At 52.1% G+C, this 25,563-nt stretch overlaps 1 long non-coding RNA gene across 1 annotated transcript in view; it reads right to left on the bottom strand.

Moving 5' to 3' along the window:
- LOC140396736 (uncharacterized) overlaps positions 1 to 25,563 on the bottom strand; it is a 178,745-nt gene that overhangs the window by 54,414 nt on the left and 98,768 nt on the right. The window contains exon 2 of the long non-coding RNA XR_011936607.1: positions 12,181 to 12,287. This is a non-coding gene — a long non-coding RNA (uncharacterized lncRNA). The remainder of the gene's footprint in view (positions 1 to 12,180; positions 12,288 to 25,563) is intronic.

The raw sequence follows: 25,563 nt of genomic DNA, 5'->3' as shown, positions 1-25,563 counted from the left end.
AGAGCTGATCGTTGCAGATGCCCTATCCGGGTCCATTACCACACCGTGTGAACAAAGTGCAGTTGTGTGCCACCAACCTTCCGGCCTCTGACGAACGGGTGGTCCAAATTTGTGAGGAAACGGCCAAGGATCCTCTGCTTCCTCACTGCTGTAGCGTGTGATGCAGCACCTTACCAATGGCTGGCGGAAGGGACAATGTCCCCAGTTCTATAACGTAAAAGACGACCTGACGGTAGTGGAGGGAATCCTTCTGAAACTCGACAGGATCGTAATTCCTCAGAGCATGCGGGCTATGGTGCTGAGCCAACTCCATGAGGGTCACCTTGGGGACGAGAAATGCCGACGCAGAGCTCGGGAGGCGGTCTATTGGCTGGGCATCAGCCAGGACATTGCCGAAACAGTCCTCAACTGCCCTACCTGTCAGAAATTTCAACCAGCTCAACCCAAGGAAACGCTGCAACAGCACGAGATCATGACCTATCCGTGGTCCAAAGTAGGTGTAGACTTTTTCCACGCCAAGGGGCGTGACTACGCACTCCTGGTCGACTACTTCTCCAGTTACCCAGAAGTGGTGAAACTGTCTGACCTCACGGCGAAGGCGGTAATCAAAGCCTGCAAAGAAACATTCGCCAGGCATGGGATTCCACTCACGGGAATGAACAACAATGGTCCTTGCTTTTACAGCCAGGAATGGTCTGATTTTGCACAGTCCAACAACTTCCTTCACGTAACCTCCAGTTCCCACTACCCGCAGTCAAACGGGAAGGCCGAGAAAGGGGTCCATATTGTAAAGCAATTCCTGTGCAAAGCTGCAGACTCAGGCGCCGACTTCAACCTGGCGATGTTGCCATACAGGGCAACCCCACTGTCCACTGGGTTGTCTCCAGCGCAGATGCTCATGAATCGCACTCTGAGGACCACAGTTCCAGCCATCCATGTTCCAGACCTTGACCACCTCATGGTCTTACAGAAAATGCAGCAGTCACGGGCCCAACAGAAGGCTACATACGATGCTCATGCCATGGATCTACCTGAGCTGGCCCCAACTGATCATGTTCGTGTCCAGTTGACTGAGGGCAGCTGGTCAGCCACAGCTGTTGTGATCAAACAAGTGGCCCAAGATCGTTCCTTGTCCGCATGGCTGATGGCTCCCTGCTACAGTGCAAAGACGGGCACTGCGAAGAGTTCCACGCCCGCTACCTGACCGAAGTGTCCCGCCGCCTACGATGCTTCCTCCGGACGTTCCCTGCCACGAGGCCACCGATCTACCAGCAATCCTGCCAGCCCATGCAACCACCGCGATGGCAGCGATCCCGCCTATTCACGTGCAGGCGGCTCCTGATTCACCTCTACGGCGATCGACAAGAATTCGTCGCCCACCACAAAGACTGAATCTGTAGACGGAACTTTTGTACATTTTGTGACTTCATCGATTTAACCTCTGTAAATATTGTTTCATTTGCCATTTAGCTGCAATATCAACACCTTCCTATGTATATATGTTCATTTAGACACCTTTTGTATGTAGTCAGGCATATATACATATACGCACGCACACCTTAGTATTTATTGATCTAAAAAAAAGGGGGGAGATGTCATAATATCCACTCATGTATGTAATGAGATGCAGACAGACAGAGATTGACACACAGGATAACCAGTAAGCACGCAACACAGTGCAGCCAATCACCAGACAGGACACTACCACTATAAAGCCAGAGGGCACTAGGTTTCCCGCTCTCTCGGGACCCAGCCACTGAGACAGTCAGAGTCCACGAGCTAGCAAGTGCAAACACCATGTGGTAGCTAGTAAATCTGGTCAGGCTACTAAAAGGTCTCCAGTCAGTTCAGTATAGTGTCAACCCACAGCTGAATATGTATATCAGTTCTATCATTGAATAAAACAGTGTTGGATCTTCTCCAGTGTTAGATGTCTGTTTCTAGCATCCCTGCATCGGGTGCAGTCCACATCAAACCTACCTGCCAAACACATCAGGGTTGAGACCCACACAGACATGGGAAGAATGTGCAAACTCCACACGGACAGTGACCTGGGGCCGGGATTGAACCCAGGTCCTCGGCGCCGTGAGGCAGCAGTGCTAATCACTGCGCCCTAATAAAGATTATTATATTATATAAACAGGTCAGGGTGGTGTTTGGTGTTGGTGAAAGGCAGGGGTGTGGGGAGGAAGGACCTGCAGCGGCCAGACTTTCTGATGGTGGAGGGGAACGCCCAATATTGAAAGGGTGCCGACCCCACCCCTTCCTGCCCATGGCCAGAACAGCGTTCATCTTCAGGCATCCCACCCCTCCCATCAGCCTGAAAATTGAGGAGGGGCAGGGAATGGCCCTTAACTGGGCAATAATTGGCCACTTAAGGGTCCCAAGTGAGGCAAGAGCAGCGGGCCAGTTGAGGCTTCGCCTGTCCAAGCGTAAAATTGTGGTGAGGTCAGGTGGGCGAGAGCCTGGCGGAAAGGCCATCAGAGACATTTTACGGTCACGATTGCCAACAATTCTGCCGACACTTTACAGTAAAATCTTGTCCGTAGAGAATATATTTCCATATGTGAGTTAGACCAAAATAGGGGCCTGAATATAAAAGAGTACTTGGGAGAAAGCCTCTTTAACCCAGAGAGTGTTAAGAATGTGGAACTCGCTCCCACAGGGATTAGTTCAGGTGAATATTATAGATGCATTTAAGGAGAAGCTAAGTAAGCACATGCGGGAGAAAGGAATAGGAAGATATGCTGGATGGGGTGAGATGAAGAAAGTTTAAGTGGAGCGTACGCACCAGCATGGATAGACCTGTTCGACAGCTGGCCAGTTTCTGCACCATGTAATACGATGTTAAAGTTGTCTTGCTTGAATAGAGGTCAAATCAAGTCCACTGAGGGTAGTTTTCCCTCTTCATTTTAAACAGGTTAAGACAACACAAACCTCTTTACTCCTAATGCACCTCCTCTTCAAACATTCAGGCATTTAAAACACAGAATCTGTATGATCTGATCACCATTTCCTCCGAGCATCTTTTAAAAAAAAAAAATTTAGAGTACCCAATTCATTTTTTCCAATTAAGGGGCAATTTAGCGTGGCCAATCCACCTACCCTGCACATCTTTGGGTTGTGGGGGCGAAACCCACGCAAACACGGAGGGAATGTGCAAACTCCACACGGACAGTGACCCAGAGTCGGGATCAAACCTGGGACTTCGGCGCCGTGAGGCAACAGGGCTAACCCACTGCGCCACCATGCTGCCCTTCCTCTGAGCATCTTTTAAAAATTAATTCATGATGTGGTGGTATGTGGGCATCACTTCAAAGACTGGTATTTATTACCAATCCTAAATACTCTTGTGGTGGTGGTGTTGAGCCACATTTGTGAACTGCTGTCGTCCATGCGTTGAAAGTACACACCGTCAGTGGTGAGAATGCCAGTAGGGGAGCGAGTATGTCTTGCTGCAATTTTACAGGGCCTTCCTGAGGCCATGCCTGGAATATTGTGTGCAGTTTTTGCCTCCTTATCTGAGGAAGGATGTTCTTGGTCTCAAGTGAGTGCAACAAAGGTTCACCAGACTGATTCCTGGCATGGTGGGACTGACGTATGAGGAGAGATTGAATCAGTCAGGATTATATTTGTTGGAGTTCAGAAGAATGAGGAGGTAATCTTATAGAAACCGATAAAATTCTAACAGGACTGGACAGGGTAGATGCAGGAAGGATGTACCCGATGGTGGGAGAGTCCAGAACCAGGGGTCACAGTCTGAGGACGCGGGGTAGACCATTTAGGACAAAGATGAGAAATTTCTTCACCCAGAGAGTGGTGAGCCTGTGGAATTCATTAAAAAAAATTTTTTTTTAGAGTACTCAATTATTTTTTTCCAATTAAGGGGCAATTTAGCGTGACCAATCCACCTTACCTGCACATCTTTCTGTTTGTGGGGGTGAGACCCATGCACGGGGACAATGTGCAACTCCACATGAACAGGGGGGCCGGGATCGGCCCTGGGTCCTCAGCGCTAACCACTGCCCACCTGTGGAATTCATTACCACAAGAAGTAGTTAAGGCCTGTTGCTCTTATTAGCCTTAGTTTTATTAGCTCTAATTCTGTTACCTTTGCTCACGAGTCGCCAGGTATCTTTCTGATACCACCACATGGTTCAAGCTCAAGTAATGATTAATAATGCAGCACACCGCTTTGTAAAAGTTAAATCAACGATCATTTATTATATACAGCAATAAATACTTATACAATAATCCTACTTCTAGACTATTACCTACCACAAAAGGCCAATACTTAACTTTGGTGATGGCCCACCAGGTCAGGGAAACGACTGGTCTATCGAATGGGGTCTGGCCTGCGGGATTCAAAAAGGCTGGTACGAGTTGATAGTCTGGAGCACCTATCTGGTAGCGATCACTGGAGTAACACTGACTTGTTTCTTCGTCGAAGGGTCTCGAAGGTTGCGAGTAGGAGAAGAAGGGTCGATCTGAACTTGGCCCTTATTTTTATAGTCCCTAGGGGCTTCCCGCCTCTCGGGGCGGACCTTGACCCTGGTTCCAAGTGATTGGACTTGGTCCCAATCACTTGGTTCGATATGCTCCAATAATGGGGCGATTCCTTGATCGGGGGGTGGTCGTCCACCTTTCTTTGTCACAGCCACTGCTGGCGCCGAAAAGTCTGGATCGGCTTTATGTTGCTAATGTGTAGCAATTGTTCCCGGGGATGGCTGCTTAGTATGCAGATGGCTGGGTTGTTGTGCTGTTAATGGTTGCAGGTATCGGTCTGGGCCGATTTCCTCAGAGCCGAAAACACTGTTTTGCCTGCAGCCGTCCGTTTGAGTCCTTTTGGCTGATTTTCCCATCAGCCTCTCTTGTTCGCCATTTTAGATCGGGGTTTGACCATTTTAAAAAATATATATATATTTTATTCAAGATTTTTTGGCCAAACATAACAGTACATGGTTTTTCTTTTAAACAACAATAAAGCAATATGAATAACAGTGGCCAGTTTTAAACAAGTAAATAAATAATATATAAACAGAAACAAAAACAAATCTAAATGGCAACTGCCTTGTCAAAAATAGTTACTCTCCAAAAATACAATCCAACAGTCCAATATACATTACCTATAATCAATGTCTATACATATACAATGACATCCCTAAGAGCCCGCCCGGATCTTCCCCCCCCCGCCCTCCCCCCGGGTTGCTGCTGTTGTCTTTCTTTCTTTTTATTCCCTCTATCGTTCTGTGAGGTAGTTGACGAACGGTTGCCACCGCCTGGTGAACCCTTGAGCCGAACCCCTTAATACGAACTTGATCCGTTCTAACTTTATAAACCCTGCCATGTCGTTTATCCAGGTCTCCACGCCCGGGGGTTTGGCTTCCTTCCACATAAGCAATATCCTGCGACGGGCTACTAGGGACGCAAAGGCCAAAACATCAGCCTCTCTCGCCTCCTGCACGCCCGGCTCTTCTGCAACCCCGAATATAGCCAACCCCCAGCTTGGCTCGACCCGGACCCCCACCACCTTCGAAAGCACCTTCGCCACCCCCACCCAGAACCCCTGTAATGCCGGACATGACCAGAACATGTGGGTGTGATTCGCTGGGCTTCTCGAGCATCTCCCACACCTATCCTCTACCCCGAAAAATTTACTGAGCCGTGCTCCAGTCATATGCGCCCTGTGTAGAACCTTGAATTGTATCAGGCTTAGCCTGGCACACGAGGACGACGAGTTTACCCGACGTAGGGCATCAGCCCACAGCCCCTCCTCAATCTCCTCCCCCAGCTCTTCTTCCCATTTCCCTTTCAGCTCATCTACCATGATCTCCCCCTCGTCCCTCATTTCCCTTACCATCCCCCACCCATGTCTCTGAGATCACTCTGTCCTGCACCTCCTGCGTTGGGAGCTGCGGGAATTCCCTCACCTGTTGCCTCGCAAAAGCCCTCAGTTGCATATACCGAAATGCATTCCCTTGGGGCAACCCATATTTTTCCGTCAGCGCTCCCAGACTCGCAAACGTCCCATCTACGAACAGATCTCTCAATTGTACTACCCCAGCTCTTTGCCATGCTCCAAATCCCCCATCCATTCTCCCCGGAACAAACCTATGGTTATTTCTTATCGGGGACCGCACCGAGGCTCCCGTCCTTCCCCCATGCCGCCTCCACTGCCCCCAAATTTTTAATGTTGCCACCACCACCGGGCTTGTAGTGTATTTCTTCGGTGAAAACGGCAACGGTGCCGTCACCATTGCTTGTAAACTGGTCCCCTTGCAGGACGCCCTCTCCAATCTCTTCCACGCCGCTCCCTCCCCTTCTCCCATCCACTTACACACCATTGAAATATTGGCGGCCCAGTAATAATCATTTAGGCTCGGTAGTGCCAACCCCCCCTATCCCTACTACGCTGCAAGAACCCCCTCCTCACTCTCGGGGTCTTCCCGGCCCACACAACTCATAATGCTTTTCTCAATTCTCTTAAAAAAAGCCTTTGTGACCATCACCGGGAGGCACTGAAACACAAAGAGGAATCTCGGGAGAACCACCATTTTAACCGCCTGCACCCTACCCGCCAGCGACAGGGACACCATGTCCCATCTCTTGAAGTCCTCCTCCATCTGTTCCACCAAGCGTGTTAAATTAAGCCGGTGCAGGGTTCCCCAATTCTTGGCTATCTGAATCCCCAAATATCGGAAGTCTCTTGTTACCTTCCTCAGCGGTAAATCCTCTATTTCCCTGCTCTGCTCCCCCGGATGCACCACAAACAACTCACTTTTCCCCATGTTCAATTTATACCCCGAAAAATCCCCAAACTCCCCAAGTATCCGCATTATCTCTGGCATCCCCTCCACCGGGTCCGCCACATACAACAACAAATCATCCGCATACAGAGATACCCGGTGTTCTTCTCCTCCCCTAAACACTCCCCTCCACTTCCTGGAACCCCTCAGTGCCATGGCCAGGGGCTCAATCGCCAGTGCAAACAACAACGGAGACAGGGGACATCCCTGCCTCGTCCCTCTGCAAAGCCGGAAATAATCAGACCCCCGTCCATTCGTAACCACACTCGCCATCGGTGCCCTATACAGCAGCTGTACCCATCCGATATATCCATCTCCGAAGCCAAATCTCCTCAGCACCTCCCACAGATAATCCCACTCCACTCTATCAAATGCTTTCTCGGCATCCATCGCCACCACTATCTCCGCTTCCCCCTCTGGCGGGGGCATCATCATTACCCCTAGCAACCTCCGTATGTTCGTGTTCAGCTGTCTCCCCTTCACAAACCCAGTCTGGTCCTCATGTACCACCCCTGGGACACAGTCCTCTATCCTCGTCGCCATTACCTTGGCCAGAATCTTAGCATCCACATTTAAAAGAGAAATGGGCCTATAGGACCCGCATTGCAGCGGGTCTTTTTCCTTCTTTAGGAGGAGCGATATCTTTGCCTCTGACATAGTCGGGGGCAACTGCCCCCTTTCCCTAGCCTCATTAAAGGTTCTCGTCAGAAGCGGGGCCAGCAAGTCCATATACTTCCTATAAAATTCCACCGGGAATCCGTCTGGTCCCGGGGCCTTCCCCGCCTGCATGCTCCCAATCCCTTTCACTACCTCCTCCATCTCAATCTGTGCTCCCAGTCCCGCCCTCTCCTGCTCCTCCACCTTAGGGAATTCCAGCTGATCCAGAAAGCATATCATTCTCTCCTTCCCTTCCGGGGGCTGAGCTTTATATAATCTTTCATAAAATGCCTTGAACACTCCATTCACTCTCTCCGCTCCCCACTCCATCTCTCCCTCCTCGTCTCTCACCCCCTCTATCTCCCTCGCTGCTCCCCTCTTCCTCAGTTGGTGGGCCAACAACCGGCTTGCCTTCTCCCCATGTTCATACTGTACACCTTGTGCCTTCCTCCATTGTGCCTCTGCATTACCCGTAGTCAACAAGTCAAATTCTACATGTAGCCTTTGCCTTTCCCTGTACAGTCCCTCCTCCGGTGCCTCCTCATATTGTCTGTCCACCCTCAAAAGATCTTTCAGCAACCGCTCCCTTTCCCTACCCTCCTGCTTTCCTTTATGTGCCCTAATAGATATCAGCTCCCCTCTAACCACTGCCTTCAACGCTTCCCAGACCACTCCCACCTAAACCTCCCCATTGTCGTTAAGCTCCAAGTACCTTTCAATACACCCCCTCACCCTTAAACATATCCCCTCATCTGCCAATAGTCCCATGTCCATTCTCTAGGGCGGGTGCTGTTCTTTTCCTCCCCTATCTCCAGGTCCACCCAATGTGGAGTGTGATCCGAGATAGCTATTGCCGTGTACTCCGTCCCTGTCACCGTATACCATCAGAGATCATGAAGATCTCTGTCTTCACCACCAGGCCCTGTATTTCGTCTTCATTATCAGCGGCCTTTGCCTTCACGACCCGAAGCTCCTGCTCCTGGGTCTTTTGTTCCTCCTTTAGCCCTTCAATCGCCTGTAATATTGGGGCCAGCAGCTCCTTCTTCATCTCCTTTTTAAGTTCTTCCACACAGCGCCGCAGGAACTCTTGTTGGTCAGGGCCCCATACTAGACGGCCACCTTCCGGCGCCATCTTGCTTTGTGCTTGCTTTCCTTGCCGCTGCTCTGGAGGATCCTCCGCAATCCGGCCACCTTCCTCTCCTTTTTCCATCTGTGTCCAGGGGGAATTCCCTTCTGGTTTACCGCACAGTGTTTTTAGCCGTTAAAATTGCCGTTGGGGCTCCTATTAAGAGCCCAAAAGTCCGTTCCACCGGGAGCTGCCGAAACGTGCGACTTAGCTGGTCATAGCTGCACCCGGAAGTCCCCGGTTTGACCATTTTACTCGGGAATCAGCCATTTTAGGTGGCTACAGGCCAAAACATTGTGGGTGGGATTCTCTGTCGGCGGGATCCTCCGCTTCGCTGGCAGCGCCCACGGATTTCCCAACGGTGTGGGGGTGCCCACAATGGGACACCCCAGTGGCCGGCTGCTGGGACGGAGGATCCCATTGCCAGCGAGGGCGGGCTGTGCCAGAATTTTTTCAATATTTTACAGTTTCCCCCCCACAATTTTGTGCTCTCCTTGCTCAATTTTGTACAACCTGGCGTACACATGCAGAGAGAGAGAGGGTATCCGTTTAACATCTCATCGCAAGGTTCCAATAATGCAGGCCTCCATTTGTGCTGGAATCTCAGACTTGAAAAATGGTTTGAAGTCTTGGAGTGAGGAAACCCCGACCACACCACCTGTCCTTTAAACCGGCTTTGTTGTTTTTTGCCTTTATGCTCACCTGTAACACTGTAATCGAAGAACAATAATTTAAAACCCTAATTTTTCATTCAACCTCAATTTATGTTCATGCTCAATCTTGCTTGAACTCAATCGCATCCAATGCATTTTACTCAGCTGTCTATTTTTGTGCTTGAGGAAACCTGCAAGTTGAAGGCTCTGTGAGCCCTTTCCAGACTCATGGAGATTGTGCCTGGCATGATGTTATGTGCAAGTTCAAATGGAAGCCAGCACTTTGGATTGCTCTTGAAGGCCAATTCCAATAACTGCTGGCTTGGTGCTGATGTGTATTCAGCAGGTTTGTGACTTTCCAAAAGGAGCCACCAGATAAATCCAAAGCCAATGAACCAATTCCAAAAGGCACCAGCTTAGTATGGCTCGGGGAGGAGGAAGCAGAGGACCCAGAATGAAACCGAAAACAGGAGAAAGATAGTGTTCACAGGAGTATCATTCTGCATTCCTTCCTTGAAACAATTTAATGATTGAAGAGCCTTCCTTGAAGGGATTGGTCTCTGGGTGTCAGTGATGTGAATTAACACCAGAAAAGATACACTTATTAACCCAGGGGTGAGTCAGAAGCATCTATTAATTAAACTCCTTCAGATTGGTTCTGTTATCTGTTGAAATGAGGATCACTGTTGCCATTGGCACTCACTGATTCAAAAAGTTCCCATAAAACAGAACAGGATTATAATTATTTCCCTCTGCAACATTTCTCAAAGGGGTTCCGAGAATCCAACACTGGCATCGGCATAGTCGTGAATAAAAAAGCCTATTGCTGGGAGATAAAGGTGAAACTTCAACTAACTAGCACTCATGTTGTCAACCACCCGGGTTATTCTCCCTTCCACCGGGCAAGAGATACAAAAGTCTGAGAACATGCACTGACACTTTTAAAAACAGCTTCTTCCCTGCTCTTACCAGACTCCTATATGAGCCTCTTATCAACTGAGCTGATCTTTCCATCTTCTCTACGAATAGCACTACACTCTGTTTGCTTCGCCCGATGTCTACGCCTATGTATTTACATTGTGTATTTATCCAATGTCCTCTGTTTTTCATGTATAGAACAATCTGTCTGGACTGTACGCAGAACAATAACTTTCACTGTACCTTGGTACACGTGACAATAAATCTAAATCTAAATCAAAGCAGCTGATAAAGGTATTGTATACAAAGTGTTCACATATTATGTAATCCTTAGATTAGCATTTGGTTACTAATATCACAGCTGAGATGAAGGTAACATTTCCCCACCTCCAAAGGTTCACATTTATTGGCAATTGGTACCAATATGTTCAGCATTTGCAATTTTGATCACACTGAGTGTAAAATGACATTCAGAAAGAAGTGGTCGGTTGGAAAATCAGGGCGAGTGAGAAAAACCTTGAGAGATTGGAAAGGACAAGCTGTTATGGAAAGACATTTACAGCTTGATGTATAAAACTCGTACCACCGGGCAAATGAGAAAGGCATTTCGAGCACTTCAGATTTGGCAGAAATGAGGTATGTCATTTAACCTGGATGGAAAATAAATCTTCAGGTAAAATGCTCGATTATATTCATGAGTTTAATCTGTTTCAAATTGTGCTGTGGTTAATCTTTTTCGCGAATAGCATCTTTTTGTTTGAATTATGGTATTTTAAATCATACTACGGAGCGTGAAGTAGAAAATTCATTTCAGGTCTGTGTATAGCCTGCAGTCACAGACCCTGTGTTGGTTGATTTGCAAATTCATCGTAGACTGTATCGCGGATCACTCCAGTGCAGATTAAGCAGTCAGGTTTGATCCTTACAGCTGGTCTGTGAAGCTGCAGCATTTTCCTTTATGAACAATATGAAGCTCTCCTGCAGAAATCAAACTGGACACTTCTACAAAGTAATTTGCATTCAAACAGAATGCTGGAAACAATGACTTTGATCAGCCTGTCTGTCACCAAAAGAAAAACACAAGAAATGGGACTTATTCCAGAATTGCAGTCATGTTATCAATTTCTGAATTTTGCCCGCACTCCATTGCACATTCACTTCTCGAAGCACAGCAGCTGCTTCATTTTCGTTCTTCCCCTTTCTCAGCCCCACTGGTAATTTCTGTTCACTTGAACTGTTGCCCATTCCTCTGTCCAGGATAAGGAACTTGTGAAAACTGAGAAGCTTAGAAGAGGGACAGGGAGCAGACAGTTCAGATTTACCGTAACTACTTCACACAAAGGTTGGTAATTGTGTGGATAGACTGCCCAAGGAGATGCTGGAGGTGGAATGTGTCAGCAAATTCAAGAGGCAGCTGAATAGTTCTTTTGTGCGAGAAGCGATTAAAGGATGTCAGAGATGTTAGACGGTATTATATACGGTGATGTTACAAAGCCTGGTGAAAGATGTCAAAGATCGATAGTATAATGAACCCTCAGAGGAAGATCAACAGTAGTTATTGGATTCACAGTGCATCAGAATTTCAAGGTTACGACTGCTATTTTTAAAATCTTAGGCACTGGTTAGATGAGCCACAATGGGTCTTCGCTTCCAGTACATTCCTGCATTTCAACATACTGTTGAAACCATAACTGTGAAATACGGGTGTCCAATTTTAACCTCACCCACCCTTCAAGAAGCTGACAAGATCGGGTTAATTTCTGACATCTTGCTCCAGAATAATCTCCACTGATTTCATCAAACAGTAAACTTGAGCCAAGTGTAAAACTGGTGTTGCATCTGACCCTGTCAGCCTCTCAACAGCTGGTTTATAGTTGGCCCCATTGGAGCCCATCAAGAATTTCAGGCCCAATCTTTGGGAAGTCAACATCAAATTCAAGAGAACGTATTGGTGCATTAGGAAAATTCTGGCCCAGACAACATGGTAAAACATTGTAGGTTTGTTTGGCTTATTACTTACTAAGTCAGATGACTCGAAGGGGCGGACTGCCTGATTTGCTTGGTCTTCCCTCCACAGCTGGTTTTCAACTTAGCAACATGGCTCGATCAAACGTTGGAGGTCAAAAACTGTTGATGACAAAAGAATAATGAGATGCTTGTGCAAGCCAAAAGCCCCCATTTGTGGCCAGCACCTGTTCACTTCGCAAGTATTATTTCAATAATGTTTTTGAGAAACATAGAAACATTGAAAATAGAAGCAGGAGGAGGCCAATTGGCCCTTCGTACCTACTCCGCCATTCACTATGACCATGGCTGATCATCAAGTTCGATACCCTGATCCTGCCTTCCCCCCAATATCCCTTGATCCCTTCAGCCCCAAGAGCAATATCTCATGCCTTCTTGAAATCGCACAATGATTTGGCCTCAACTACTTTCTGTGGTCGTGAATTCGACAGGATTTCTTCTGGGTGAAGGAATTTCTCCTCACCTCAATCCTAAAAGGTTTACCTCTGATCCTCAAGCTATGACCCCTAGTTCTGGACACCCCCACCACCGGGAACATTCTTTCTGAATATACCCTGTCTAATCCTGGTAGAATTTTGTATGTTTCCATGAGATCCCTTCTCACTCTTCCAAACACCAATGAATACACTCCGAACCAATTTATTCTCCCCTCATATGGCAGTCCTGCCATCCCAGAAATCAGCCTGGTAAACCTTTGTTGCACTCCCTCCGTAGCAAGAATATCCTTCCTCAGATAAGGACAACAAAACTGCACACAACACTCCAGGTGTGGTCTCACCAATGCCTTATACAATTACAGTAAAACATCTCTATTCCTATACTCTCATCATCTCGCTATGAAGGCCAAAATACCATTTGCCTTCTTTACTGCTGTACCTGTGCGCTTGCTTTCAGCGACCGGTGCATGAGGACACCAAGGTCTTACTGAGATTCTACCTCTCTCAATTTACACCTATTCAACTAATAAGCTGTCTTCCTACTTTTGCGACCAAAGCGGATAACCTCATATTTATCCACAATATACTGTATCTGCCATGCATGTGCGCACTCACTCAGCCTGTCCAAATCCCGCTGAAGCATCTCTGCATCCTCCTCACAGCTCACCCTCCCACTCAACTTGTATATCTGCGAATGTGGAGATAATACATTTAGTTCCCTCATCCAAATCCCGTACCAGCCTCCCTGAACAGGCGCCGGAATGTGGCGACTAGGGGTTTTTCACAGTAACTTCATTGAAGTCTACTTGTGACAGTAAGCGATTTTCATTTCATTTTTCAAATCATTAATATATAATGTGAACAGTTGGGATCATAGCACAGATCCCTGTGGTAGCCTACTATTCACTGCCTGACAATCAGAAAAAGACCCATTTATTCCAACTTTTTGCTTCCTATCTGCTAACCAGCTTTCTATCCATCTCAAAACATTACCCGTTTAACATTGCGGTTTAACTTTATGTATTAATCTGCTGTGTGAGACCTTGTCAAAAGCCTTCTGAAAGTCGAAATAAACCACATCCACCTGTTCTACCTAGTCATCTTCAAGGAACTCGAGTAGATTTGTCAAGCATTATTTTCCTTTCATAAATCCATGCTGACTTTGTCTGATTGCTCCACTGCTTTCCAAATGCTGTGCTATGAAACCCTTGATAATGGACTCCAGCAACTTCCCTACTATGGACGTTAGGCTCACTGGTCTATAGTTCCCAGTTTTCTCTCTTAAGGGTGTTACATTCACTACACTCCAATCTGTAGGAACCATTCCAGAATCCAAAGAATTTTGGAAAATGAACACCAATGGATCTACCATCTGGGTTGAAGATTATCAGGCCCTGGAGATTTGTCCGCCTTCAATCCCATTAATTTCCCCCAAACTATTTCTTTACTTATACTAATTTCCTTTAGCTCCTCACTAAAACCTGTGCTTCTCAGCACTTCCGGTACATTATTCATGTCTTCCTTTGTGAAGACAGAAGCAAAATACAAATTTAGTTCCTCAGCCATTTCTTTGTTCACTGTTATGAATTCCCCTGTTTCTGACTGTGAGGGGCCTACATTAATTTTTATTAATATTTTCTCTTTTTACCTTCCGACAGAAACTTTTACAGTCAGTTTTTATGTTCCCCGTTAGTATTTTCAAATTGTATTTTCCCCTTCTTAATCAATTCCTTGATCTGTCTTTGCAGAATTTTAAACTGTTCCCAATCCTCGGGCGAAATTCTCCTACCTGCCCCGCCACATTTCTGCGCCGACCGGCCGGCGGGAGTCTCCGTAACACCGGCCAGTCAATGGGGTTTCCCATTGTGGGGCACCCCCATGCCATCGGGAAACCCCCGGGCGCCGGCAGAACGGAGACTCCCGCCGGTGGAGAATGACGCCCCTCAGGTCTATTGCTTTTTCTTGCTCATTTGTATGTCTCTTCCTTGAATTTAATACTATCTCTAATTTCCCTTGTTGGCCATGGTTTGGCCACAGTTCCCTGTCTACTCTTGAGCCAAATAAGAATACACAACTTTTGGAGTTCATCTATTCATTCCTTGAGTGCCATTGCCTGTCCGCTGTCCTTCCTTTCAGTAATGTTTCCCAGTCTATCATTGCCAGCTCATGCCTCATACCATCAACCTTTTATTGAGGTTCAGGACCTTGCTCTCAGAGTCAACTGCCTCACTATTCACCTTGATAAAGAATTCTACCATATTATGGTCTCTCATCCCCAAGGGTTCTCTCACAACCAGATTGCCAACTAATCCTTTCTCATTGCACCACACCCAGTCCAAGATGGCTTATTCCCTTGTTGGTTCCACATCATACTGGTCCAGAAAACCATCCCATATACACTCCAGAAATTCCTCCTCAACTGTACTGTGACTAATTTGAGTCACCCAATTTATATGCAGATTAAAATCATCCATAATCACAAATGTCCCTTTGCCATATGCATCTCTGATTTCTTGTTAAAAGCAAATTCCTGCAGATGCTGGAATCTGAAACCAAAGAGAAAATGCTGGAAAATCTCAGCAGGTCTGGCAGCATCTGTAGGGAGAGAAAAGAGCTCAAATTTCAAGTCCAGATGACAGGGGGCCCTCGATCGTGAGCCTGGCCTTCCTGGAGGTCTCCCCTGGTGACGGATCCCTCCACCCCCCCCCCCCCCGCCCCCCCACCAGGGTGGCCGTGGACTGTGTCCGCAGCCGCCACTCGCGAGTGCCCGCCAGTTGGAACCATGAGTGAACCATGCCGGCGGGAACTCGGCCAGTTGCCGGCGGAGAATCGCCGCGGGGCCTCTTTCAATGGCCTCCGACCGACGGCGCGTCGATGACCCATTCTCCACCCTCGCGCCGGGCGCGATTACGGCGCAGAGGCTCAGAAAATCCCGCCCCATTGTCTTGAATATTTTCTGCACCTCTCCCATATCCTTCCTAAAGTTTAATGCCTGAATTGGACATAATACTCTGGTTGATGTTAAATCAGTATGTCATGAAGGTGTATCATAATTTCCTTGCAGTTGTACACCTTGGGCGAAATTCTCCTACCCGCCCCGCCACATTTCTGCGCCGACCGGCCGGCGGGAGTCTCCATAACACCGGCCGGTCAATGGGGTTTCCCATTGTGGGGCACCCCCACGCCGTCGGGAAACCCCCAGGCGCCGGCAGAACGGAGACTCCCGCCGGCGGAGAATGACGCCCCTGGTCTCCATTTTAAAAGATCTGGGGCGAAATTCTCCTACCCGTCCCGCACATTTCTGCGTCGACCGGCCGGCGGGAGTCGCCGTAACACCGGCCGGTCAATGGGGTTTCCCATTGTGGGGCAGCCCCACGCCGTCGGGAAACCCCCCGGTGCCTGCAGAACGGAGACTCCCGCCGGCGGAGAATGACGCCCCAGGATACAATAAACTATGATCAGTACTTTCTCTTTTACTTAAAAATATTTTTATTCAATATAAGTACTTTCTCAAACTGCCCTGATCCCCAGATCTCACTGAATTTTATCCTTTAGCTCATACCGCCTCTCCTCATCCTCGAAACTGAAATGCTACCATTTTGCACTTCGCTACATTAAATTTCATCCGTAACTATTCAAAGGCCGAATGTCAGCCAAGACATAAAGAAAACTGTCTTGAAGAATAAGGGTATCAGGCACAAGGGAACACCTCCACCTTCAAGTTCCCTTCCAAGTCATACATCACCCTGACTTGGAAATACATTGGATCAAAATCACCATCACTGGGTCAGAAAATTGGAACACCCTTCAGTGACAGCACTGCAGCTTTCCCTCCTGTAGTATCCCACACAGAACCTATGGGGTGGAAATGCTTGCCTTCCCCATGCTCCTTGCAGAGTACGACCTCCCCTGCTGAGGGTGGGGTACCTCAATTACCCGATGTATATAATGTCGGCCAGTAAGGCACCGACCAAGCAGGAACCCGCTAGGGGTCTGCCGGAAAGTGGAAATATAGGGCGTCATATATTGTTGGCCGCCGTGAATCCTGCCCCCGCCGGTTGACGAAGTCTCCGAAGGGAGAAAAGTCGGCGGGCCGTTAATGGCGCCGCTGACTTCGGAGAATGGCACGGGTCTGCGCAAGGCAGCCGATTTTCGGCCTGCCGATATTCTCCCTTCCGGATGGGCCGAAGTCCCGTCGACGTGATGACTGTTCACGTCGACGTAAATCAAACCTCCTTTTCATCGGCGTGAACCTGTGCTCCAGGTTCACGCCGACCAGCGTGGAGGTGAGTGACGGCCTGGGGGGTTGACCGCTGGGCAGGCGATGGCGTGGCCGCAGTCTGAATGTGTGGGGAGAGGTGTGTCTCCGGTTGTGTGTGTGTGTGTGTGTGTGTGTGCGGCGGGGGGGGGGGTGGTTAGAGTGTGCTGGGCTCCGGGGGAGTGCCGGGAGGGGGGTCCGTGCCGGGGAGGAGGATGGGGGGGTCCGTGCTGGGGAGGAGGTTGGGGTCCGTGCCGGGGAGGAGGTTGGGGGGGTCCGTGCCGGGGAGGGGGATGGGGGGTCCGTGCCGGGGAGGCGGTTGGGGTCCGTACCGGGGAGGAGGTGGTTGGGATCCGTGCCGGGGAGGTTGGGGGGGGTCCGTGCCGGGGAGGGGGATGGGGGGGGGGTCCGTGCCGGGGAGGGGAATGGGGGGTCCGTGCCGGGGAGGGGAATGGGGGGTCCGTGCCGGGGAGGTTGGTGGGGTCCGTGCCGGGGAGGAGGTTGGTGGGGTCCGTGCCGGGGAGGGGGATGGGGGGGGTCTGTGCCGGGGAGGGGGATGGGGGGGTCCGGGCCGGGGAGGGGGATTGGGGGTCCATGCCGGGGAGGGAGATGGGGGATCTGTGCCGGGGAGGGGGATGGGGGGGGTCCGTGCCGGGGAGGGGGGGGTGCGAGGGCAAGTGAGTTGGTCCACCTGGCCAGGTGCCAGCCTCCAACAGTTGGACCCATGCGGTCCATGCCACCTGGCTGGGGGGAAGGAGGGGATATGGGCAATGATAACATGTCGTCGTTCCCCCCCCCAGGCCGTCATGTTTTCCGATCATCCAGCGATGCTGGCCGCCGTGGCGGCAGCCGCTAATGTCCATGTTGCCCTGGATGAGGAGGAGGAGGAGGAGGAGGAGCGTGCCAGAGAGGCGGTGCAGGAGAGGGGCAGGCGGCAGCCGCCCAGGCTGGAGGGACACCTGACCGACAGGACGAGGAGGGGGAGGAGGACGTCGCGGCCCCACAGCAACGGAGGCACCCGAGGGCGCTCCGTGTGTATCGGCCCCGGCAGTCATACCAGGACCTCACGGACCGGGACTGCAGGAGGAGACTCCGGATGCGGGAAACCGTGGCACACATCTGCCACCTGCTGGCACACCTGTCACCGGGTGGCACTGGCAGGGGACACCCTCTCCCCGTGTCCATCAAGGTTACGGTGGCCCTGAACTTTTATGCAACGGGGTCATTCCAGGCACCGAGTGGGGACCTGTCCGGCATATCGCAGACATCGGTGCATCGGTGCATCCGGGCAGTGACAGATGCCCTATATGCCATGGCGCACCGCTACATCCGCTTCCCCGTGGACCGGGCCAGCCAAGATGCCCGGGCCGTGGGCTTCTCTGCCGTGGCCGGGTTCCCCATGCTCCAGGGTGCGATTGATGGGATGCACGTCGCCGTGCGGCCACCTGCAGATAACAGGGCCGTGTTCACCAATAGGAAGGGGACCTATTCGATGAACATACAGGTGGTCTGCGACCACCACATGATGATCCTGCAAGTCTGCGCCCGTTACCCAGGCAGTGTACACGACTCATACGTGTTGTCGCGGTCATCCAGCCCCAGCATGTACGAGGGACGCCATCCTCAGCTGAGGGGCTGGTTGCTGGGCAACAGGGGGTACCCATTGCGATCGTGGCTGATGACGCCTATATGGAGGCCACGCAATGAGGCGGAGAACCGCTACAATGATGCCCATGTAGCGACAAGGGGAGTGATAGAGAGGTGCTGTGGCGTGCTGAAGATGCGTTTCAGGTGCCTGGACCTCTCTGGGGGCGCCCTCCAGTATCGGTCAGATAGGGTCGGCCGCATCATTGTGGTGTGCTGCGTCCTGCACAACATAGCCCAGCAGAGGGGCGATGTGCCGCAGGCAGAGGAGGGCGGAGTGGAGGAGCAGCAGGAAGAGGCGCAGTCCTCCCCAGATGAGGGGGATGGGCGTAATGGTCAGGGCAGACGGGGTAGACACAGGCGGGTGGCTGTCCACCGTTACCGGCTGGCCCAGCGGGCACGGGACAGACTGATAGCCGCCCGCTTCACTGACTAGATGGTTGTGGGAATCGGGTAGTATGGCCACAGACCGCACACCATGGCAACAGCCGACCACCCACACCCCCCACCCATCCACCCACCCAGCACCCTCACCCCCCTCCCCAACCCCACCCATCCCACCCGCATGCACACCACCCCCCCCATTGCCGATCCACCTGCGGCACAACGGGCCGGGCTCACAGTTGCGGGTGGACGCGTGTCTATTGCAGGCCATGGAGGATGATGACAACCCGCTCTGCGGTGAGCCCCTGGCTCCACATCGTTGGACTATGTCTGACCCATGGCCACAGTACCACCCATCCACCCGGACCATCCCTGCATGCGGCTGTGACACTGCAGCGCACGGTCCCGTCCTCTGCCCGGGGGGGATGTTGATGGCGGCCCAGGGGGAACGGGACAGACTCACCTGGGGCTGAGGTAAGACCACCCCTCACACACACACACACTTGCGCTCAACGTACATGACACCCCCGCACGGTTTGGACAGAGCACAAAGGCAGCTTCTGTAGGTGTAACATTGACTTTAATAACCAAACCAGTTCATGCACGTGCCCTAGCTCCTAAAACTCATCTGTGCCCTGCACCTGTGCCAACTTACTCAGTGTCTAATTGTTTGGCCTTACGGGCCCGTTGACTACGTCTACGTGGTTCCCCAGACGGTACAGCAGAACTGGAGGTGGACTCCTGTGATTCCTGCCCTCTGACACTGGATCCCTTTGGCGGCCGTTTCCTGGGGCGTCCTGGCCTAGATGGGCCAGGCTGCGGACCGGGCGACTGGGATGGCGAGCTGCCAGCCTGTCCAGCCCGTTGACCACCCGATGCACCTGGGACGGAAGGGGGGGGGGGGGGAGTCCGAGGTGTCGCGGTGTTCCCGGACCTCCCCTACAGGGGAGCCGGGACGGACCGCACCACCTCCTCCTCCCTCGGGGTGCCCGATGACCCCCAGGCCTCTACATGGGTGGGGAATGCGAACGGACTGGCCATCCGATGCCCCCCGACATCTGGCGCTGCCAGTCCTGGAGGCCCATGCTGGTATCGACAGGGGTCTGCAGGTTTGCAGCCATGGAGCCCAGGGGGTTGGCAAACCCTGTCTGTGACAGTGCGACGCCGGCTCGCACATGGCCACTGGCGCCGATGCCCTCAGCGATGGCCTGCAGAGACTGGGCCATGGCCTGCAGAGACTGGGCCATGGCCTGCAGAGACTGGGCCATGGCCTGCAGAGACTGGGCCATGGCCTGCAGAGACTGGGCCATGGCCTGCAGAGACTGGGCTATGGTGTTGAGCGCCTCTGCCATCTGGCGCTGGCACTGGCTCATGGCCTCCTGTGAGAGGGCAGCCATGTCCTGGGCCACAGACGCCGCCTACACGGAAAGCCCCAGGCCTCGCAAACCGTTCCCCATGTCTGACACCGTCGCACCCATTGCCTCCACCGCGGACGCCACCCGTGCGGTTTCGGCCTGGGTGGCACGTATGACCGGCACCACTTCCAGCTCCTGGACGCGGGTGGACTCCTCCACCTGCGACTGCAGCCGCCGCAAGACGGCCGTCACCCTCTTCGCTCGTCTCCGGGTCGGTGGTTGCATCGGATCTATGTGTGGGTGTGGAAACTCCAGGAACCCGGGATCCATCTGGGCGGCAGATGTTCACTTGGGCTGGGCTGCCCTCCGACCGCCCGGCCCCTCTGCTGCTCCTACCTCTACCTGCTGTACCGGGACGGCTGTGTTGTGCGCACCAGTGAGTGTACCAGACGCCTCATCACTAAAGTGCCCAACCGAGGTGAGTGTTTCTGCGATGGTGGAGGGTGTTGGTGACAGCAGTGGCGTTGTGTCGTGCTCTTCGTCCCACTCTGAGTCCATGGCACTTTGGGGTGGGAGTTCTTCTCCACCCATCCACTCTGAGTCACTGTCCGGTATTTCGTCTTCCTGGGTAGTGCTGTCCCGGGTAGGGGTGTCCTGGGCAGTGCTGTCCCAGGTAGTGGTGTCCTGGGTAGTGGTGTCCTGGGTAGTGGTGTCCTGGGTAGTGGTGTCCTGGGTAGTGGTGTCCTGGCTCGGATGTGACGGGGGCCTGTGGCTGCCCCCCTCGTCGCTGGGTGGTCGCTCCCGCACGTGTCGGGGGTGTCATCTCCCTGTTGCTCCAGGTCTCTCCGTCTCCCATGGTGTGCGAGGGGCATTCTGCGGGCGTCGCATGCTAGAGGGTCCGGGTTTCTCTGTCTCCCGTGGCCTCCGAGGGGCATCCTGCGGGCGTCGCATGCTAGAGCGTCCGGGTCACTCTGTCTCCCGTGGGCTCCGAGGGGCATCCTGCGGGCGTCGCATGCTAGAGGGTCCGGGTCTCTCTGTCTCCCGTGGCCTCCGAGGGGCATCCTGCGGGCGGTCTGCATCTGCGGGGATGGGTGCCTGGACGTTTGGTCCTGTGATACACAATGAAGCATGCATGGTTAGACACGCAGGCAGTGATCAGGTGATGTGGGGGAGGGGGATATAGGGGAGGGGGGATATGGGGACGGGCTGTCGGTGGCTCACTTGCTAGTACGCCCCTGACCTCTGCATCAGCAACCTCCCGGTCCTCAGGTCCGCCAGCCAGTTCCAGGGCCCTTTCCTCGTGTTCGGTCAGTGGCCTCTCATCAGCGGGGCCTCCTCCAGTCCTCACATGCTCCCTATTGTTGTGTGCGCGCTTCTCCTGTGGGGGGGGGGGGGGGGGGGGGGGGGGGGGGGGTGGCAGGGGTAAAAGGCAACACTGTTCGGCAGGTATATGAATGCACGCCATCGGTTGCACGTGCATTGCAGAGGTTAAGGTTAGGGCTGGATTCACTTGGGGATATGGGGGAGGGCGGGGATATGGGGGAGGGGGGGATATGGGGGAGGGGGGGATATGGGGGAGGGGGGGGATATGGGGGAGGCTCACCCTGCCTGCTCTGACGAGGTCGTTCACCTTCTTGTGGCACTGGGTGCCTGTCCGTGGTGTCAGGGCCACAGCGGTGACGGCCTCTGCCACTTCCCTCCACAGACATCGGCTGTGGCGTTGGGCAACTCTGCGGCTGTGCCCGGGATACAGGGCGTCCCTCCTCTGCTCCACTGCGTCCAGGAGCGCCTCCACATCCCGTGACTCAAACCTCGGGGCTGAGCGGCGACTAGCCACCCAGTCGGGTGTTCCGGTCGGGTGTTCCGGTCGGGTGTTCCGGTCGGGTGGCGGGGAGCAGTGCGGCCTTATGAGCCGTCACACCATGCGGCGCGTATGACGCTGCACGGCATCAACCACTGCGCAAGCACGGATCCCGTTACGTCGCTGCTAGCCCATTTCGGGCCGGAGACTTTCGACCCATTTTTCCAACATGACGCAAGTCGGATTTGCGCCGATAACGGAGAATTTCGCCCATAGTCTTTGGAAAAAAACGTTATTCTTATTTTTATTCGATGTGGACTCCCCATGTCCTGATTAAACCTACATCACATGCAGTTCAAGAGGTAGCTCACTGTCATCTCTTGAAAAAGCAATTCGGAATAGGTAACAAATTTGGGGCTTGACAGTAATGCCCACACCAATGAACTGACTAAAAAAAAACACAAACAATAGCAGACAGAAAACACAAATGTTTGGTGAAATGCTAGATTGTGGTTAGTTACTTCACAGCGCCAGGTTACCAGGTTCGATTCCTGGCTTGGGACACTGTCTGCACGGAGTCTGCATGTTCTCCCCGTGTCTGCGTGGGTTTCCATCGGGTGCTCCGGTTTCCTCCCACAAGTCCTGAAAACGTGCTATAAGATGAATTGGACAATCTGTCCCGGATCCTCCCTTCTGGGCACTAAGTCCCCACGTCGGTGGGAAAACCGGCGCCAACGACTCTGGCGTCAACGGCCCCCCAAGGTGAGGGATTCTCACCTTTCTAGGGGGCTAGGTTGATGCCGGTGGGGTTGGCGCCGCTCCAGCCGGCGCCGAAGGGATGGTGCGAGTTCGCGCATGCGCGGCATTGCCGGCGTATTCTCACGCATGTACGGGGGGTTCTCTTCTCCGCACCGGCCCCCAGGCAATATGGCGGAGCCCTACGGGGGCCCGGCGTGGAAGGAAGAAGTGCCCCCGCGGAACAAGCTCACCCGCAGATCGGTGGGCCCGGATCGCGGGCCAGGCCACCATGGGGGGCCCCGCGGGGTCGGATCCCCCTGCCCCCCCTCGAGCACCGCCCACGCATACTCACCTGCCAGGTCCCGCCGGTGCATGAGGTGAATGATTCACGCTGGCGGGACTGGCCAAAAATGGACGGACGCTCCGCATATCAGGGCCGGGAGGGGGCCGCTGTCAACGGCCCCCGACCGGCGTGGCGTCGATCACGCCCCCGCCCGGAAAACGGCGCAGAAGAATACGGCAGCCTGCAGCGGGGCAGGATTTGAGCCTCCCACCAGGGATTCTCTGACCCGGTGGGGGGGTCAGAGAATCTCGCCCTCTGAATTCTCCCTCTGTGTACCTGAACAGGCGCTGGAGTGTGGCGACTGGGGGATATTCACAGTAACTTCATTGCAGTGTTAATGTAAGCCTACTTGTGACAAGAATAAATATTATTATAATTAGATGAACACAAGTACTCATGAAGAATAGTTAAGAATCAGCCAGTTGGGAAGAAAAGGCGATTGAAAAGAAATGTGAATTAAAAGTAGTTTGAATAACTTCTGGATATAGGTTGCTTCAGAATGAGGCTGAAGTTTGACTGAAGCTGCTGAGCTACCTGAGAGGTGTCCCTGCATTCTTATTAAAATTTGAACTGAATGACTTTACACCAGAACTGGATGAATAATTCTTTGTCAATGAAATGTTGAAACTATCAAAATCGATGCAATGCCAATTGGCTTCCAGTCTCCCATCAGTAACGGACATTTAAACATGTTCTCGAGGTGGTGCACTCCATCTCAATGTTCACTGGCAACATCAGGTCTGAGGTAACCAGGAACAAAAAGATCGAAGGGGAAAAAAGAAAGTCATGCATTTATATGAAACGTTTTATCACCACCAAAGGTCTCAAAGTGCTTTCCCACCAATAAAGTACTTTTTGATGTGTAGCCACTGTTGTCGGAAATGTGGCGGCTAATTAGCGCTCGGCAAATTCCCTGAAACAGCAGTGTGACAATGGTCAGATAATCTGCTTTTGGTGGTGTTGAATGAGGAATAAATATTGTCCAAGATACCAGGGATAACTGAAATTAAAAAATGCGCCGAAAAACTCAGCAGGTCTGGTAGCACCTGTGGAGAGAGAAAAACAATGGGCACGATCTAACCAAACTGGAACAGAGTCCCGTGACGAGCGCGTTTAGCCGGGTGTTTCCCAGCACTCGCAGTGCCGAGAAACATCACACTATCTACCAGGACTCTGTTTAATTCGGGACCCGCCTGGGCCGCAGTTAGTCCCGTTTCCTGCACTGAGGCGCTCCTCTCGCTGGAATACCTCAGTGCAGGAAGAGATCGGAATGCTATTCTTAAGGCGTTCCGAGCTCTCAACCCCTGACGCAACCCCCCAATAAATCTATAAGGGGATCCTCGCCACCCCCTCCCCTGCACCCCACCTCACAGGTACTGGGCACCCCCGAGACCGATCCCTGCTGCAGGAAAAACGCCAATCTGGCACCTTGGCACTCCCAGCCTGCCACTGCCCTTGGCAAGCACCTGGGGCCTCTGATCTGGAGGATCCTCACAAGTGCCATCCCTGTTTGTGGGAACCGGAACTGAACAGCGCTTTCCAGAGGTCTCCAAGGTGAAGGGGTTAAGATTCCCAACGCCTCGGGTAGATTAAGGAAGCGCATATTAGAATGAGAATAGCTGTTTCACTCTAATATGAAGATTTTCAAAAAAGTGATCCTGCCCACAATGGGCGGGATTCAGATCGTGATGTTTCGCGAGATCGCATTAGATTTCATGAGGCATGGCGAGCTGGGTGGATCCCAGAAGAGGGATCTCCTGGCATCTACCGGTTGTGCCATGCTGCCTTTTGGGCCCGACATGGCCGGTAGATTGCGCCCAAATTTAACGCTTCGAGTCCTTATGATTCTCCCTCAGAGAGGGCAGCACGGTGGTGCAGTGGGTTAGCACTGCGGCCTCACGGCGCCGAGGTCCCAGGTTCTATCCCGGCTCTGGGTCACTGTCTGTGTGAAGTTTGCACATTCTCCCCGTGTCTGCGTGGGTTTCACCCCCACAACCCAAAAGTGTGCAGGGTAGGTGGATTGGCCTTGATAAATTGCCCCTTAATTGGGAGAAAATGAATTGGATGCTCTAAATTTTTATTTTTAAAAAATGGTTCTTCCTCTGAGGCCTGGGATACCAGGGGTATAATTCTCGGACTCTTCTTCAAAATATTGTCACGGGATCTTTAACATCCGCCCAAGCAAATCGTGCTTCACGAGTCACCCGACCCATGGCCTCTGGCACGATCTGGATAACACACTCGCTGACGTGATCCAGGTAATGATGTGTTCATTCAAATACATGTGGCCTATTTGAGGCCGTATTCTCCTGGATTCTGGAAGTCACCTGCTGCACCAGGCGCAATGTGGTGGGACAATCACGCCCAATATTTCTGACCCTTCTTGGTGGTATCAGCTCATGGGGACATTTTACAAAC

Source organism: Scyliorhinus torazame, chromosome 20, assembly GCF_047496885.1.
Source record: "Scyliorhinus torazame isolate Kashiwa2021f chromosome 20, sScyTor2.1, whole genome shotgun sequence".
NCBI lineage: Eukaryota > Metazoa > Chordata > Chondrichthyes > Carcharhiniformes > Scyliorhinidae > Scyliorhinus > Scyliorhinus torazame.
This window is presented reverse-complemented; position numbering and strand designations above follow the sequence as displayed.